This window comes from Montipora foliosa, unplaced genomic scaffold (genome assembly GCF_036669935.1).
Source record: "Montipora foliosa isolate CH-2021 unplaced genomic scaffold, ASM3666993v2 scaffold_414, whole genome shotgun sequence".
Lineage (NCBI taxonomy): Eukaryota > Metazoa > Cnidaria > Anthozoa > Scleractinia > Acroporidae > Montipora > Montipora foliosa.
In genome coordinates, this window is record NW_027179717.1 from 37,501 (window position 1) to 56,003 (window position 18,503).

Consider the following 18,503-nt stretch of genomic DNA (forward strand, 5'->3'; position numbering starts at 1 on the left):
CTTGACTTTTGGCAATAAGCTATGAAGAGGATGGCCAGTATTACGAGCTTTATTAAAAATAGTACGGTCTGATTTTTGTAATAACTTAGAAATATCTATAAAATAGGAAACTTACTTTCGCTTGTAATTACAACGGCAAAGAAATTTCTGAACAGTAATGAGCTCAAGTTTAGAAACAGCGTAAACACTAAGCCCGTAAGTAAGCTTAGGTAGGAGAATGACGTTAAAAAGATGGTCTATATCATCCTGGCAAAGACACTTATTAGCTTCTAGTAACTTATTCTTTATATGTACCGTAAACCTAGCGTTATTCTGAAACGAAATCCCTAATGGCTTTGACGATTCTACCTGTTTAATGTCATTGACAGGGCTACAGTTTTCTTTACATCTTTCCGGTCACAAAGCTCATTACATTTAGTAACATTACGTGGCATACAGTTATCTTCCGACCATTCTAGGTACTGATTAACAGTGTCATGAGATATATCCGGGCTGACTTATTAACATTAACTTGAAGAGTAGTATCATCAGCATACCTAATAAGATGTGTCATAGGATTGCTGTAATATAAGATCATTTAAAAAAAGATTAAATAAATAAGGGCCACTTACGCTGCCTTGAGTAGTGCCCTTATTTACACAAATGCCAACTGAACACTTTACTTTTAAAAACGAGACGCTGCTTCCTGTTTTTCAAAAAACTAACATACCAATTAGTAAGATATGGATTAAGATTAAGAGCCTTAAGTTTCTGACCTATGATGTAAATGATGATCTTGAAAAGAACGACTCGAGAAAGGTTTTGAGTTGACGTCGTTTTAAGTTGAGTGATTTTTCCATAGACTACATATAGGACAGTGTTCCATATCGGCTCTAGACTTTCTACCTATCAGGTGTCTTTTCAAGTGTTAACAAATGCGCGTGTTTAGTATAAGTGGGGTACGATTGGCCGATTATATCTCTTAAGCAAGCACGGTGACATATCTTTTTTATTGTAGTTCTCAAAACAGGCATTAGTAGGGAATATTCAGGGAAAGTTTCAAGAAAATCGTTCGACAACTGTTTTTTCTGAAGAATCACCTTAAGGTATTTTCTTTCTCAGACGATGAGCCGAAAAAAGCAGTACGTTTCGGGTAGTTTATCTGCTCAATGAGCACTCAGAGCAGAAAAGTCGCTCCGAAGGAAAAAAATATTTACCGTAATGAACCGAACGTTACATTCTTGTAATCAGTTACCGAAGACCTTTATTGTGAAAAAAGTTTGAGAAATGTGTTTTTTTTCTATGTTGTATGACTTTAAGCGATATTTACATAGCCTGCACACAGGCTCTCCGTAGGTCGGTTAATTGTTGCTCAAATGGCGTTCGGTCAACAGCTAGCTAGCTCAGGCTCTAATCGCCACAGCTGGTAACCGATTAACCACATGGAGAGCCTGTGTGAAGGCTAATTACTGGATTGCCTATGGCAAACCAGTCGGAAAATGGGTAGATTATTTTTTATTTTTTTATTTTCCGTGTCGGTAAAAGTCTTGCCTGTCACTCCCCTGGTAAGTGGTGTCTTTGTGTATAGAGCCTTCTGCGCGTATTTTCTTAGGATCGAGAGGGTAGTGGAACTGCGTAGATTTCTCTGGTGGACACAGTAGAATCATCAACTTAGCCTGCAATGGCGTCGAAAGTCATGAAACGCGAATGGCGTTTTAGTGGATCCTTAAACAAAATATACCCTTATGGAGCTCAATAATGGAAATTCAGTTGGATAAACTAGGCATGAATCTCAAAAGCGACGAGTACTGGACTTCGACAACAATCTATCGCCCGTCGAGACGAAATCAAAGTGAGCAGTATTTACCTGAAGTACATGGTAATTTGACACAATTGAGTTTCTTGTCTTCACGCACGCAATGAAATAGGAAGAGGTTTTCACCTCTAAGAGCAAATATGTTGTTTGTTTCAATAAAATTTTCGCTGGAAAAGGATTCTGTGGTATTTTCTGCCTTTGTGAATTATGATATCATGTTGTGTATTGAATTTTCGAGCTTAAGGTTCAAATGTGATATGGGAGAAGTTTTTTAGTATTGCTCTGTAAGCAGGAAGGGTTCACAGGCCTGTTGGAAGCGTGCTTGAGTTTCAACAAAATGAGGCCCAAAATCAGTGAAAACTTGTGACGCAGATGAATAATAAAGTAGCTGCTATTTCCAAAATGATGGAATTACCTGGTGATAAATAACGTCGTACGCGTCTTGGAGAGTAAATTTTGACTTTGCATAAACAAGAGTTGGGCGATTGTGATCTTTGTTTTGACTTCGCTCATTTCATTGTCAAACTTTATAACACTTGACAGAAAAAGAAACTTACAAAAACCCGGTATCTTGCCATCATTTGACACAGATGCTTCACTGTTTGGCGAGTAAACATGCCGCGGTAACTTAATCACGGCGCCCGCTGAATTCCGGCCATGTCACTGTCACTTTCGATTTTGCAATTTACTTGAACGTAGCAAAAATCTCCCAAAATGTTTGTCGCTGATCGTAACTTTTTATATTCTATATTCACGGTTCAAAATTAATGTTGTTTTCATGTCGTAAATATTTTATTCTCGATCGACCGTCCGGGAAACTTCCTTCGGCTCTTTCTGAAAACTGTGTATCAATATTTATTTGCTTTTTCATCAATATTTGTTTTGCATAAAGCAAGCTACCAGAATCTGTACCTTGCAGAGTTTGCATTTGTTAGCGTTAATAGTATTTTCGGTCAGATGTTTCTGTTTTTTATGAGGGGTTTATTGTTTTGCTCTCCCATCACAACACTAACCCCGCGAAACAGGGCTTGACTTCAGTGAAGTTTAGTATTACAAAGTTTTCGGATGCTCATAGGGCACACTTGTGGTGAAAAGAAGTTGTGAGGGAACTTGAAAATTATCAACATGTCAGCCCAGAAGCCAATGTTTCTCGCTTCTCTTTTATTTGTTATTCTTCAGAGACTGGAATGATGTATTTCAATACCACAAAATTCAGTGCCTTCTGATTTTCTGTAGCACGTATCACAGGCAAGCCAGTGTATGCTTCACAGAAGCATCTAGTATTTACATTAAACTACTCTTAAAAGCTTCCACTGGATCAGTACAATTGGACTAAGCAAAGCAGATGCTAATGTTTAAAATGCAATAAAATAGGCTGTGCTGCATGTGTAGATAAGTTAAACACTGAAACCAATGTGATCGGGTGAGATCATAGTAGCTGGGTCTTCAAGACTTCTCAATTTTGCGGTAACATCACTGTCAGTTCCAGTGTCGTATTGTTCTTGGTGAGAGAGAATTTATGTTACTGTCGGAGTTAGTGCAAGAGGCCGGAACTTCGAAAAAAAAGAAAAAACCCTGTGAGTTTTAAACGCTTCCATGGAGTATAATGCTTAAGTTAATCAACAGCCTTCTAAGACTCGTTTCTGTCATCGGTTATCAAGAGGGCCTATTTTGTCTGTTATCGTCTAACACTCGAAAAAAAAAAAAAGACAAAGTGCAAGAAATTGTCTTAACTCAGTTGCTTGGTAATTTAAATTTTCTAGAAAGGCCGTAATTTTTAAAACGACGGAAGCAAGAATTCTGCGCCAGTTGGTCCTTTCATCTTGCCTGCAGCTGTCCTGCAGTCATGTTTGGCAAGCGCCTGTTCTAAGTTACGATTTTCAGCTCTAATTTCTTGAATCACATGGAATCTGTCCGAGGTACGCCAATAAAAAAAAAAAAATTAGGGGCTTTTCAGCCTTGCATCTGGAGGTTGTAGCTTTAAGATTCAATTTGCCACTGTGTTGTAACCCGCTTGCTTGATAGCGCGCGTGCATTTTTATATTGCTGCGTCTTACATCAACGAGAGTAAAGCAAAACAAGACTTCTCTGTCATCTACCGCATTCCCGTTACTCGTGCATTCATCCATCCGTATTCTAGGTCTCTTACAACAAATTTTACGGTTTCAGTTTTCCCCAGGAGCGGCTAAATACAGGAATGGCTCCGGCCTTGTCCCAGTCATTTACTTGTACAGATAGTACAAATTTGCGCTGGCGATAATGAGAGCCTCAACACCAAACCAATGTTTTCACCCAGACCACTGGTCGGTGCAGTTCCTGTAGCTTCCCCTGGCACGCCATTTTGTTTGTATTATTTTGTTGGCGGTTGTCGAACCCAGATTTCTCTCACCTTATTCCTTGCCACCATTTTGGAAACATTGCATATTTGTCTATACTCGACGGAACAAATTGATCACGTGATCTGCTGTGTCCCGACCGGCCGCCATGTTGAAAGCCGAGAAGACCCTGGGAACGAGGTTGGCAAATTATGGCTCATGTTTTGCATTATAATAGCGTCAAATTCCGAAAAACTTTTTTCTCCGCTCATTCTGTGCCAACATGGCTTCTGTGATTTCAGGTGAAAACCATTTATTGTTTATGTTAGCGTATTTTCTTCTCCAGGCAATGAGCAAAAAAGACAGTAATTCGGTTGGTTTACTGTCTACTCAAAGATCGATCAGAGCCGATTACAGGATTACATTATTCATTTTACATTATTCAGCGAAAATGTAAAATGCGCGTTTTATTCGACTAGTAGAATTTTATTCCAAGGGGCTTGCACGGGAACCCGTTTCCTTGTACTACAGCGGTTGTCCTTTACCGCTCAAAATGTAATCAAGGTTAAGAAAATAGAAGGATATAACCGGATGGTTAGCTTCCAGTTCTGGTGACTTCGATTTCAAAATCATTAGAAGAGGATTCCCCGGACACAGTGGCTAGCCTTGAGCTTTTGCAGCTTTTGCAGCTTTTTATTCAATCCTTCCCTAAACGAATGATAGTGTCACAGTGGGAAAATTCATACATCTGACTATGATATCTTACTAGCGATTTCTCTTTTCAGGTATCGACGGCTGCTGAGTCGGGTAATTCGACATTCTTTGATGAGCAAAACGTCACGTTATTTGAGCTGAGTGGATCTCGATCAGAGTGCATCACCTGGCAGCTGGTACTATACACAATGTCGGCTACTATAGTGACATTGAATGGCCTTTCAATCATTGTTTTCTTAAGAGATCGCAGTCTTCGCAAGCGTCACATGTACCTGGTAATCAACTTGACAGTTGCTGATCTCTTTGCTGGATTATTCTGGCCGCCCATTCTGGTCCATAATCTGAGTTTCCTTTGTCTGGAGGGGGACATCTTCTTATGGAAGTTTTGGTTTGCTGTCGAGAACTTGATCACTAGTATATTTTATGGTTTGCCAGTGTTCTTTTTGCACTCCTCCTTCGTAAATCTTGCTGTTATTTCGTTGGAGCGTTTACACGCAACGTTTCGTCCATTTAAGCATCGCCTCATGAAAAAGAGGACCTTTGGAGCAGCTGTTTTCGCCGTTTGGTTTACAGCGGGGATATGGGAGGCTGTGGATTTCCTATTATTCTGGTACGGTGTCTACTTGCCTTATGAGATTCACAGATCTTTAGTTATATCTTGCTGTCTTCTCATTATCCTTGTTTCCTACGCGTCCATCGCTATTAAAATGAAATGCGGAACACTTCCTCGGCGCCATGGTGGAATCATTAAAGAAAGAAAACTGACAAAGACACTGTTCATTGTGGCGAGTGTGTCTTCGATGCTGTCCTTACCATATACCGTTTTGTGGTTTGTTGCCGGCAGTGTGGACTCGGTTCTCCACTACGAAATTTCCCATCGAACAATTAAACGTTTAACTTTGGTTACTTTCTGTTTACTTTACGGAAACTCACTCGTCAATCCCATATTTTATGCCTTTAGGATGTCAGAGTTCAAAAGAGCTCTGATTTCAGTTTTGATGTGTAGACCATTGCCCGCCCGCCATGTTCAGGAATTTCCTCATAATGCCATGTAGTGTCTAGTCTTACTTTGGCCTCAAACTACATCTCTTGTCCATCGAAAGGTCAGCTGCTTGTGTAATGATTAAATTTACGTAAGATGGCGGCGCGGGGCTTGGGGGTAATGTATCTCCTACTCTTGGCCCCTTTAGGCCAGTTTCAAATTTCGCGCAACTGATTTTTCAGCGCATGTTGTAGCTGACCGCTGGATGGAAGGTGTGTTTTGTTGTTTTATTTATTTTGAATTTGGCGCGAACGAATTTAATTCGATGTTTGAAACCACTCCCATGTTACTGTTGTACCACTCCCAGGTCAAACTTAAATAATTTAAGTTTGACACGGTAGAAGTTGGCGTTTGAAGAAGGCCTCATTTACATATTAAATTAAACTAACTTCGAATACTGCTAAAACCAAAATTATACCAATTGGCTGCAGGAAACGTTGAGTACCTTATTAAACCCACTTGAGCGTTGCTATTGAGGAACTCTCTTCAGCATGTCAAATCGCGTGGGATAGTCATTGATGAACATCTAAGGTGGCAAAGAATCCAAAATGTCGCTCTCGGGATGGGCGAAATAAAAGGGATGAGACCGTTAGTCTCTACCATCTCTTCATTACATACACAAGGCGTAAATTCAACCTCACTTTGATTATTGCAATCTTGTCTGGGGTAATTAAGGTTAAACGTTATTTGACAAATTACCGAAGCCTTAGAATCAAGCCGCTCGGGTTTTAACTCTTATTAGTATCACCTAACTAGTGGACTAATGCAAATCCTACATTTTGATTGGCTACGCTACTAGAGGACTATTAATAATAATCCTCGAGTAGCGAAAAGCGTGACGCTTTCTTTCGTTTTTTTCCCAAATAAATATATTTTCAACTTGCATTTGCTAACTTTATTATTGCCTTTTCTGTCCGACTAGTTGGGTGATACTAAAACAATGCCTCGCAAGGGCCACGGGTCAATAGCCCATTCGGCTTCGCCTCATGAGCTTTTGACCCGTAGCCCTTGCGGGCTACGGGTCTAATTGTTAACTAGCTGCGATGCTGAAGCCAACTTGTTAATAGTGAGTCAATAATTCATCTATTAAACATTTATTCCATACATCACTCCTTGCAACCTCCCGCGTGCACCATAACTCAATAGTGCACGCTGAGCCGTTTACCATAACTCAATAGTGCACGCTGAGCCGTTTACCATTTGTTAACAGGAATGATGCTTGCAAGCATCATTTTAGCCGGGTAGGGCTAGGAAAAAGAGATTTAAAATTATTCTGTATGTTAAGGTGATTCTTTAGTATTGCACTGCGCATCCTGTACTGAGCATATGGTGTGTCAATATTTATAAATTGGTCAAATTTGCAACATTGTAAATATGGCGAAAGTCGATCATACACGAGGAATCAGTTCTCAAAACATGTGAGAGAAGTTGTGAATGACCCATACTTTATCTCTTTGCGAATAAGCGCGCGCATTCCGAGAACACGGCGAATTTTGTTGTTTCGATCTACGATAATCGAGAAAGTCAGGTACGACGGTGTTTTACTCTTCAACGAGAACGGTGACCTATATTTTTTAATGCATCATTTTGATGTACAAATTATCCCCTTTAAACTAAAAAAAAAATAAAGAAATTTATCGGAAGGAAAAAAAGATATTATAGCTAAAAACGTACACAAAGCCCGTTACCCAGGGATGTAAATGATGATCAAAAACAACGACTCGAGAAAGGTTTTGAGTCGGCGTTGCTTTAAGTTTAGTGATTTTTGCATAAACTATATAAGAAAGTGTTCCATATGCAATCATGGATTTTCTACCTATCAGGTGTCTTTTCAAGTGTTAACTTTAAAATTCTCTTGTTCAGCTACCGCAAAATGTACTCTGAGCCGATGAAATAACGTTTAGTATCAGTACACAGGCATTACTGGGGTAAGATTGGCCCATTATATCTCTTAAGCAAGCGCGGTGACTTATCTTTTTTATTGTAGTTCTCAAAACAGAGATCAGTACATGTAGCAAGAAGACAATTTGAGATCTAGAATTTTCGGAACATTAGTTGTAAAATTTCTTGCTTGCCTGCCTGTCCTAGGATTTTCGAGCCCCTAAAAAGTGGTATAATTGCCCATTTTTAAAGGACTTTTACCCTAAAAAGGTCACTTAGTATTTTCGGAAGCCTTTTTTGTGGCTGAAATTTTCGAAAAGGTATCTTTTAATCCCTATAATTTTAGGGTCACTTGACTTTCAGGTAGGAAATCCGAACAGATGAAAAATTTTTAGGGGATAAAAATATGCCTATATCTACAGTTTAAATACAAAAATATGTTATACAATGCTATGTTTAAGTGGTTTTGAACTATATTCTCGTTGGGTGCCCTTGAACATTCCGGGAAAGGTTCACGAAAATCGTTCGACAACTTTTTTTTCTGAGGTATCACCTTAAGGTATTGTTCTTGTAATTAGTTACCGAATTAGTTACCGAATTGTGAAAAAGTTTGAGAAATGTGGACTTTTTCCATGTTGTATTCCCGTAGGCGATATTTACATAGCCTGCACGCAGGCTCTCCGTGCGTCGGTTAATTGTTGCTCAAATGGCGTTCGGTCAACAGCTAGCTAGCTGAGGCTCCAATCGCCCTAGCTGTTAACCGATCAATCACATGGAGAGCCTGTTTAAAGGCTAATATTTACATTAAACTGCTCTGAAAGGGGCAATGTCATACTTAATTTTCTGTTTTGAGGTTAAACAGGGTAAAAGTCTCAATTAGTACTTTAGCTCACACGTCTAACATTATTGACAACCCATTGACAAGATATGGAATATATTTTTTGCACAAAGAGCTATTGGTATTTAATTTTTGGGGACTTTCTGCGGACACCATCTCCAAACTTGAAAAAACTGGCCAGTTTTTTCAAGTTGCAACCATTTTTATCCTCTCCATCCTTGGCCGCAAACAACAATGAATAGTTTCAGTGCACTTAAGTTTTTATTGGCAACAAAATCTACACGATTATTTTTTGGTCTTGATTGATGCAAAGACATATTTTAGTGTTTTGAAGTTTGACTGACATAGCGTGACACTGCCCCTTTAAAAGCTTTCACTGGATAAGTACAATTGGACTAAACAATTGCAAAGCAGATGCTAGTGTTTAAAATGCAATAAAATACGTTGTGCTGCATGTGTAGATGAGTTAAACACTGAAACCATTTTGATCGGGTGAGGTAATAGTTAACTGGGTCTTCAAGACTTACTTCTCAATATTGCGGTAGCACCACTGTCAGCTCCAGTGTCGTATTGTTCTTGGTTAGAGAGAATTTATGTTACTGTCGGAGTTAGTGCAAGAGACCGGAACTTCAAAAGAAAAAAAAAACCCTGTGAGTTTTAAACGCCTCTATGGAGTAATGCTTAAGTTAACAGCCCTCTAAGACCTGTTTCTGTTATCCGTTATCAAGAATCCAGGGCCTATTTTGTCTCTTATCGTCTAACACTCGAAAAAAACAAAAGACGAATTGAAAGAAATTAGAAAGACCGTCATTTTTAAAACGACGGAAGCAAGAATTGAATTCTGCGCCAGTTGTTCCTTTCAGCTTGCCGGCAGCTGTCTTGCAGCCATGGTTGGCAAGCGCCTGTTGTAAGTTACGATTTTCAGCTCTAACTTCTTGAGTCACAGGGAATCTGTCCAAGATGCACGCTTGATAGCGCGCGTGCATTTTCATATTGCTGTGTTTTACATCAACGAGAGCATATCTTGTAACGATTCTGATCGCTTTGTCAGTTGCCCTGACGGAGTCTTTGCTAAATAAAGACGATATATCGGCAAGTCGTTTTTTCCAGTTTTTGTTATCTTGTAATTTTTAAAACGACGGAAGCAAGAATTGAATTCTGCGCGATCGAGCCAGTTAGAGTGCTCAATACATAGGTAGAGCGTAACTATAGAGGGCTGTGAGAATTAAAACATAATTACACGGTAATGGCCCTACAGGCCTGTTTCGTAAGACTTGAAGCCTCACTCTTCAGGAGTTTTATTCACACTGCTGCGCACTTATTTTTATATCACAAACACTACGTAAATTTACATACATGTTGGTGTTTAGGTGCTAAGCAAATTGTTCTGTTGTAGCGCCTTAACTCGGTGCCTGCATGATGATACTAACTCGTTTGTTTTGTTCAATGTACATCGCTCCGGTTCACAGCTAATGACAAATTTCTCGCTCAAGCATAAATTACAACGTTTAGTTGAACTGCTGTATGGATTAGCGCGGCAAACAATTAGCCATGTTTGGGAAGAAATTCTTAGCACTCGTGGACAGGTGTTTTCCTCGGGGCCACACCCTGAACAAGATTTTCAACCGGAATACTATTGAAATCAGTTATAGCAGTACGAGCAATGTAAAGCGAATAATCGACAGCCACAACAAGCGACTACTGGCGGCCTATAGCCCCTCCCTGGAGAGCGCTAAAACCAAGCTCTGTAACTGCCGTAAAAAGGGCGAGTGCCCCTTAAACGGCCAATGTCTGACTTCTGGTGAAGTTTATCAGGCAAAGATAAGAAGAATGGACAATGACAAATTTGAAACATACGTAGGCCTGACGGCCGATGCCTATAAGACACGTTATAGAAATCATAAAACATCTTTCGAAAATAAGACCTATAGAAATTGAACTGAACTCAGCAAACACGTATTTTCGCTAAAAGATAACAACATAGAGCATGAAATTACATGGCAAATTGTTTGCCACGCTAAACCGTACAGCAGTTCAACTAAACGTTGTAATTTATGCTTAAGCGAGAAATTTGGCATTATCTGTGAACCAGAGTGATGTACATTGAACAAAAGCAACGAGTTAGTATCATCATGCAGGCACCGAGCGAAGGCTCTACAACAGAACAATTAGCTTAGCACCTAAACACCAACATGTATGTAAATTTACGTAGTGTTTGTGATATAAAAATAAGTTCGCAGCAGTGTGAATAAAACTCCTGAAGAGTGAGGCTTCAAGCCTTACGAAATAGGCCTGTAGGGCAATTACCGTGTAGCTATGTTTTAATTCTCACAGCCCTCTCTCTCTCTCTCTCTCTCTCTCTCTCTCTCTCTATATATATAGATAGATATTACCAAGGCTTCGTAGCAGCACCAAGTAAGATATCGCTTTGATGAACCACACGATGTTTTTGAAGTTCATATTTAATATTTAATCAAGACATGTTTCGTATGAAACATTATCCATCGTCAGTTGTACAATGAGGAATAAAGTGAAGTTGTGCAATAAGTAGTGTAACAAAGTGAGATATATAACATGAATAATTAAGGCTTAAGGCGAGAACAGAATAAAAACACACACAACAAAACAAAACAAAAAAAACCCAAGCTATTTAAGCTAAGAAAAGAGATTAATTAGTAGGAAAGGGATAAATTAAGATGTTTGACTTGGGAGTTTAAAGATAGCTGCTTCCAAAGGATATGCATGGCTTCGTTAATTTTCAATTGTGTGGAAGCAGGGTCGAGGATTTTAAAACAATCTTCTGACAAAGGGAGCGACATTTTTCAGAACTTCTGAAGTGCTTGTCGGAGGCGAGATTGTTCACGTATGCGAGTGGCGAAGTGTCTATTGGTTTCACCAATATAACAGGCATTACAGCCCGCACATGAAAACTTGTAAATGACTCGTGATCGTAAACCCGCAGGGATAGGGTCCTTGGCCCCAAACCAACTCCTGATTTTAAACGGGGTGAACACCAACTTAATTTCCAGGTCGCTACAAAATGTGTTGTCTAATTTCTTATAAAATTCGGTCAATCAGAGTGCGTCAGTACTAATCCTAATTTGTAACTAAAAGGTACAAAGCTATAATAATTAGTGAGAAGACCAGTGTAGGTCTTCTTGTGGAAAACAGAGGTAGTAATGCTCTGATTACTATGGTTATCTAAAAGCACATTCAAGAAGGGGAGCTTGTGGTTTTCTTCCCTCTCCATAGTAAACTTGATGTTAGGGTGCTGGCTGTTGATATGACTAAAGAAAGATAAAGCATCCTGCTCGGTATTAAACAAAGCAAAAGTGTCGTCGACATATCTACGGTAAAACTCGATACCCGAATAGTAATTCTCTAACCAGCGTTTCTCATGGTGACCCATAAAGAGATAAGATAATACAGGAGCAAGCGGGAGCACATGGCTACCCCATCAATTTGATCGTAAAAATGATAAAGGGCAATCCAGATATTAAATTAGGACGTGAAAATCCTACTAAGTTATTTTTCTTTGCCACTGCCCAAACCCATTTTCCCGTTTTGGGTAATTTTGTACAACTGACGATGGATGATGTTTCATCCGGAACATGTCTTCATTAAATATGAACTTCAAAAACATCGTTTGATTCATCAAAGCGATATATATTATGTATCTATTTGCAGACAGTGCTGTTTCGGCCATCTGGGCCTCATCAGTGCAGTCGGAGGTTAAGCTTATAAAACCACCCCAAATGTCCCACACATGTGGTACATCTAAGCCATGCCAGAGGGCTCAAACTAGCAAGCTAGTGAGCATGCGCAATTGCTAGCGGCAATGACTCATCCTAGTAGAGTGCTCAATTTGGACATGAAAGCAAAAGCTTTGTAATGCCAAAGAGCTATATCTATCTATTATATATATATATATAATTTCTTTTTTTGAGTAGAACGTATTTCGTAGAGCTCTCACTGAACTCAATCGATTGAGGAGCAATAACTATGACTTCACAGAAGTTTAGGTTTCACGAGTAACCATCGTTTTAAGGGACCGTTCATTTTTTATGAGAAAGGGGGGGCTGGTGGGATTTGGGGGGGGCCACTAAAAAAAAATTGGCTTGAAAGGGGGGGCCAGCCGAAAAAAAATGAAGGAAAAGGGGGGGTTGGACGAAAAAATTAGATTAAAATAGGATAAGAGATTTTACAAATTGAGGAAAAAAGTGACCTCTTTTATTTATAACAAATATACTAAAACATTTCCAGGGTATTCAAGAAAACTTCTCAACAGCTTTTTATATATTTTATAATAACAGTGAACGTGCCATGATAACAGTCTTGAATAGTAAGAACTTTCTTTTCATTCATAAAAATGTTGTTGTGAAGCGCATATTAAACAAAGACCAATAATTTGAGTCCTGTAATTGGAACTGACCTCGTTACCAAGGCTTTTTCTGAGAAATTTCTGAAGTTTTCTAGTGGAGTAAAGGTAGGAAAAGTTTGTTCTTTTTGTTGTGAATGGACTGGACCACCTATAGGGAGATGCCCCAAACCATTTCCTGATCATGCCTGCCTTTCAAAGTACCACTACCTTCCTTATCAGCAGACCCCAAATGAGGGGCGTAATCCAGACGATTGGCAACCAAGAGTCCAGTTGAAAGAGGCGCATGCCAGTGGTAGCGTAGTTTTGTCTGACCCAGAGAGCGTAGCTAGATTTGGAGACAAATTCATTGTGCAACCAAAGTTTGTGGTTGACTATCTCCAGAATCTTGAGGTCATGGAGTTCAAAAAAAAGAAGAGACTGGAGGAAAGGCCAAGGGAAAGTAGGGAGGCAAGAGAAAAGTCCTATGGAGGTTATCATTGGGCTAATTTGTGTGAAGATGCCACCAAGCTAAAAAAGCTCCGTGTGCCAGAATTGAACAAATACTTAAAACATCATGGGCTATTAAAACAGCATCAGAAGAGCAACAAGAATGACAAAGTGAAGACAATTATGGGACACTTCTTGCGAATGAAAACTCTCAGAACTGGACAAGCCGAAGTGGGAGGCAGGAATGAATCAGGTCAACTAAACAGCAGTGATGAAAGCAGTGAGGGAGAGGAAACTGATCATGACTACAAGAGTGATGCCCCTGACTCTGAAGACGACTCAAATGATGTCGTTCTTGCTTTTATCGCCTCAGATGAGGAATACGCAGACGAGCGGTCAGCTACAACACGCACAGGACGAGCTGTAACAAGAAGAGCAGAAATTGACTTTTCATTCTTTTGAGTGATTTGTTAAAAGCAGCCTTCTAGCTTTCAGGTTTCTTTCAATAAATTATGTGAAATGTAACAAAACGAAATTTTAATGCTGCAGTAACTTTTAACACCATATGTATTTTTTATTCAAAGGGGGAGGGGGGCCTTCCAAAAAATTACTCTGATGAGGGGGGGGCAAGTTACACTCCTCCAAATTCCACCAGCCCCCCCTACCCCATAAAAAATGAACGGTCCCTAATGCTACAGAACCAAAACTCTCCATGGATCAAGAAGAACGCAAACGGCATGTTTGATGTTACAATGGGCTCCTACGACGGAGCAGAAACGTGCGAATTGATAGGAACTTACATGCTCTCCTTGATCACATCCAAATTCAAAGGTGAAGTTGGACTGTACCGTGACGACACTGGCTGAAATTGAAAAACTGAAATTGAAAAAACCAAAAAAAGAAGTCAGCAATGTGTTTAAATCAAATGGCCTAAAGATCACAATCTATGCTAACAAAAAATCGTCCACTTTCTTGACGTAACCTTCGACCTTACAGATGGAAGCTACAAACCATACATGAGGCCAACAACAAATTATCGTACGTCCACCGGCAAAGCAACCACTCCCCAGCATTACTCGGAAAAACATACCACTCAACATCAACAAAAGACTAACTAATATTTCATCCAGCAAGGAAGTATTTGACGAATCAATTGCCCCTTACCAACACGCACTCAAAGAAAGTGGATATGATCACAAACTAACATACAATCTAGAGCCCGCTCCGAAAAACAAAAGAAAGAGAAAAAGGGACATTACGTGGTACAATCCCCCTTTCGATTCAAGGGTTAAGACCAACCTTGGTAGAAAATTCCTACATATCGTCGAGAAATGCTTCCAGAACAACTCTCCGCTCTACAAGACAGACACACACTCAAGCTAAGCTACTTATGTATGCCAAACATGAAATCCACCATATCGTCACACAACAAACACGTTCTCTCAGATGCAAATACACCAGCACCGCAACCTGACACCTGCAATTGCAGAAAAAAGCCTGATTGCCCACTAGAAGGAAAATGCCTCCAAACTAAGGTAAACTATCAGGCCGCAGTCACCACCGAGACAAAAACTGAAACCTACGTTGGACTAGCCACAAACTCAGGAACGCTACAGGAATCAGTCACAAAACATCCTTTCGACATTCAAACAGAAGAAATGCGACAGATCTTTCCAAATATGTTTGGAACTTACAAGACGCAAAGAAACCGTTTCAAATTAAATGGAAAATTCTTAAAAGATGTAGACCCTACAGCAACATTAACAAAAAGCGAGTCTTTGTCTGAATGAAAAGTTCATAATCATATGTAAGAAAGAACTGTGTATGTAGCCTTAACAGAAGAAACGAATTAGCAAGTTCATGACCCACAGAAACCGATATGTACTCTGGAACTTTAGAGTAACGTAAATTTAAAATACCGACATATAATCCCTTTATATCAAGTTTTGTTACCTAGCAGCTCCTTAAATGTAACACATTTACTATAGCAACCATTCAAATTTCCGTATGTAACTGCCAGCTTTCCAATTTCAACAGTTCTGTCGTTAAAATTTCCTGATGAGTGTGGTACTTGTAAGATACGAAACAGTTCTGTAGCATTAAAACGATGGTTACTCGTGAAACCTAAACAAATGAAAAGAAGAGACGATTTTAACGAACACCTATATTTCGACTGACTTATCGGTCTTCTTTAGGGTGAAAACATGAAGAAAACATCTACACATACTGGATGTTTTTATTCCAAGGCGCGTTCACGGGAACCCACCGTTGCCGCGGTTCAAAATAAAATCAATGTTGAGAAAGTAGCAAGATATTCACCTTCCAATTCTACGGTGCCCTGTAAGGGACAACAAATCCAAAAACTCTACTTATCTAGCACTGTCACTTATTTATCTGGCAGTGTCACTTATTATCTAGCACTGTCACTTATTATCTGGCACTGTCACTTAATTATCTAGCACTGCTACTTATTATCTGGCACTGTCACTTATTTATCTAGCACTGCTACTTATTATCTAGGCCTAATTAGGTCTAAGGTTAGCTTTTATGTGCTAGATAGTAAGTAGCAGTGCTAGATAGTAAGTGGCAGTGCTAGATAGTAAGTAGCAGAGCTAGATAATTAAGCGACAGTGCCAGATAATAAGTAGCAGTGCTAGATAATTAAGCGACAGTGCTAGATAATAAGTAGCAGTGCTAGATAATTAAGTGACAGCGCTAGTTACAAAATATATTTTGCATCGCATGTCCCTTACTGGGCACCGTACAATTCAGCTGACTTCCATATCAAATTTCACTCAAAAGATAATTCCCCAGACAAAGTGGCTAGCCGCGAGCTGTTGTAGCTTCTTGTTCAGCTAGTCGGGTCTTCAATTAGGTCATAATTAAAGTATTATGAAAACGAATGATAGTGTCACAGTGGCATAATTAATACACCTACAACAAGCGCTAAAAGAGTTGAGACACTTTCCCTTTTAAGGAATCTCCGACAAATCCCTCCCCCAAAGTCTTTCCATCTAACTCCCTCCCCCCAAACAATGCTGTTTTCTTATCACCAACTCTTCCTTTTTCCGTTACCAACATTGAAGTGGGGAGGCGGGGGAAGAGGGGGTAGTGCAAGGGGAAAATGTAACGTTAAGGTGATTTTTCCCTAATTGTTGTCTTCCTAGTTAGATGTCTCAACTATTTTTGTCGCTTTTTGTAGCTATGATATCTTACTAGCAATTTCTCCCTTCAGGTGTCGATGGCTGATTTGGGTTAGAACAAGGGCCACATTGGTTGGAGGCGAGTGCTCTCACCACTGCGCCATGCCTTCACCCCGAAAAGAAAGAAAATAAAGACGATAAAGAAAATAAGAAAGAAAATAGCGAGATATTCAGCTTCCAGTTTGAGATGACTTCGATTCCAAATTTCAATCAAAACAGAATTCCCCAGACAAAGAGGCTAGCTCCCTGCAGCTGTTGTGGCTTTATGTTAGGTTTCCAACTCGGTCATAATTAAAGTATTATGCAAACGAATGATAGTGTCACTGAGGGACAATTCATACATCTAGCTATGATGTCTCACTAGCGATTTCTCTCTTCAGGTGTCGATGGCTGAGTTTGGTAACTCGACTTCCCTTGGTGAGCGAAACGACACGTTGTTTGAACTATGGAGTTTTGCTCAATCAGAGTGCATCACATGGATAATAGTACTATGCACTGTGTCGGTTTCTGTAGTGACACTAAATGGCCTGTCAATCATTGTTTTCCTAAGAGAGCACACTCCTCGTAAGTGTCACATGTACCTGGTAATCAACTTGACAGTTGCTGATTTTTTTACTGGATTATTCTCGCCACCCATTCTGGTTCGTAATCTGTTTTTTTTTTGTCCGGAGTGGGAGATCTTCTTAGGCTTTGCTGTCGGGAACTCGGTGGCTATTTTATCTAGTTTGGGATCGTTCTTTTTCCTCTCTTCCGTGGCAAGTCTTGCTGCTATTTCGTTGGAGCGTTTACACGCAACGTTTCGCCCATTTAAGCATCGCCTCATGAAAAAGAAGAACTTTGGAGCAGCTGTTGCCGCCGTTTGGTTTACAGCTGGGATATTGTCGGCTGTGGATTTCCTTTTAGCCTTATACGATGTCTACGTGCCTTACGGCTTTCACGGATATTCATTTCTGTCTTGTTGTCTTCTCATCATCCTTGTTTCCTACGTGTCTATCGCTGCTAAAATTAACTGCGAAACACATCCTCGGCGCCATGGTGGAATCAATAAAGAACGAAAATTGACAAAGACATTGTTCGTAGTGACGGGTGTGTCTTTGATGATGTCCTTACCACATATCATTTTGCATTTTGTTGACGGCAGTGTGGACACACTCTACTATCGAACATATGAACGTTTATATTTAGTTTCCCTCGGTTTACTTTATTTAAACTCACTCTTCAATCCCATTTTTTATGCCTTTCGAATGCCAGAGTTCAAAAGAGCTCTCTTTTCAGTTTTGCTGTGTAGACCATTGTCGGCCCGCCATATTGTGGAAATTCCTCTTAACGTCATGTAATTTTATTTAAAAATAAATTAATAATATGTATTTCAGTAATATACAATTAGAAAGAAATACATTTGCCCGCAAATAGCAATTGCTATCCTATACAGGTGGTGTTTACATTTCTGCTATTGAATACTATCAAGAGAAAATGAGGAAACAGAGAGGGAGGCTCAGGGCATTGCCTGGGATATGTCATGTCCACGAAAGTTCTTTTTAGACGAGCGGAAGTGTTTGTTCTAGCGGAAGTCTGTCTTCCCAGAGGTCCGCATGCAGTCTTGCTTCGCTCTCAGGTTCTTAGTGAAAAAAGAAAATGGCGGCGCACGTGGAAGGCTCATGAAAAAATATGTCGAGGCTTCCTCGGTGTGATCGTCATCCGACTGTTGATTGCTAACATCTTTCAAACATCAGACCGAGGTTGGCCTGCGTGCGGACGTTTCGGATGACAGATTTCCGCTAGAACAAAGACTTCCGCTCGTCTAAAAATAACTTTCGTGGACATGACATATCCCAAGGGCTGGACCGGGAGCCTCTCTCTCTGTCCCCTCATTTTCTCTTGCTACTATATTATAGAAGTCCAAAAATG

General features: G+C 39.8%; 1 long non-coding RNA gene across 2 annotated transcripts in view; it reads right to left on the minus strand.

The window, feature by feature from the left end:
- Positions 1-14,795, minus strand: part of LOC137988349 (uncharacterized) — a 32,347-nt gene extending 17,552 nt beyond the window's left edge. For both annotated transcript variants that reach the window (XR_011120771.1, XR_011120770.1), the window contains exons 1-2: positions 14,692-14,795; positions 14,193-14,268 (exon numbers count right to left, since the gene is read on the minus strand). This is a non-coding gene — a long non-coding RNA (uncharacterized lncRNA). The remainder of the gene's footprint in view (positions 1-14,192; positions 14,269-14,691) is intronic.
- Between the last annotated feature and the right edge of the window lie 3,708 nt (positions 14,796-18,503).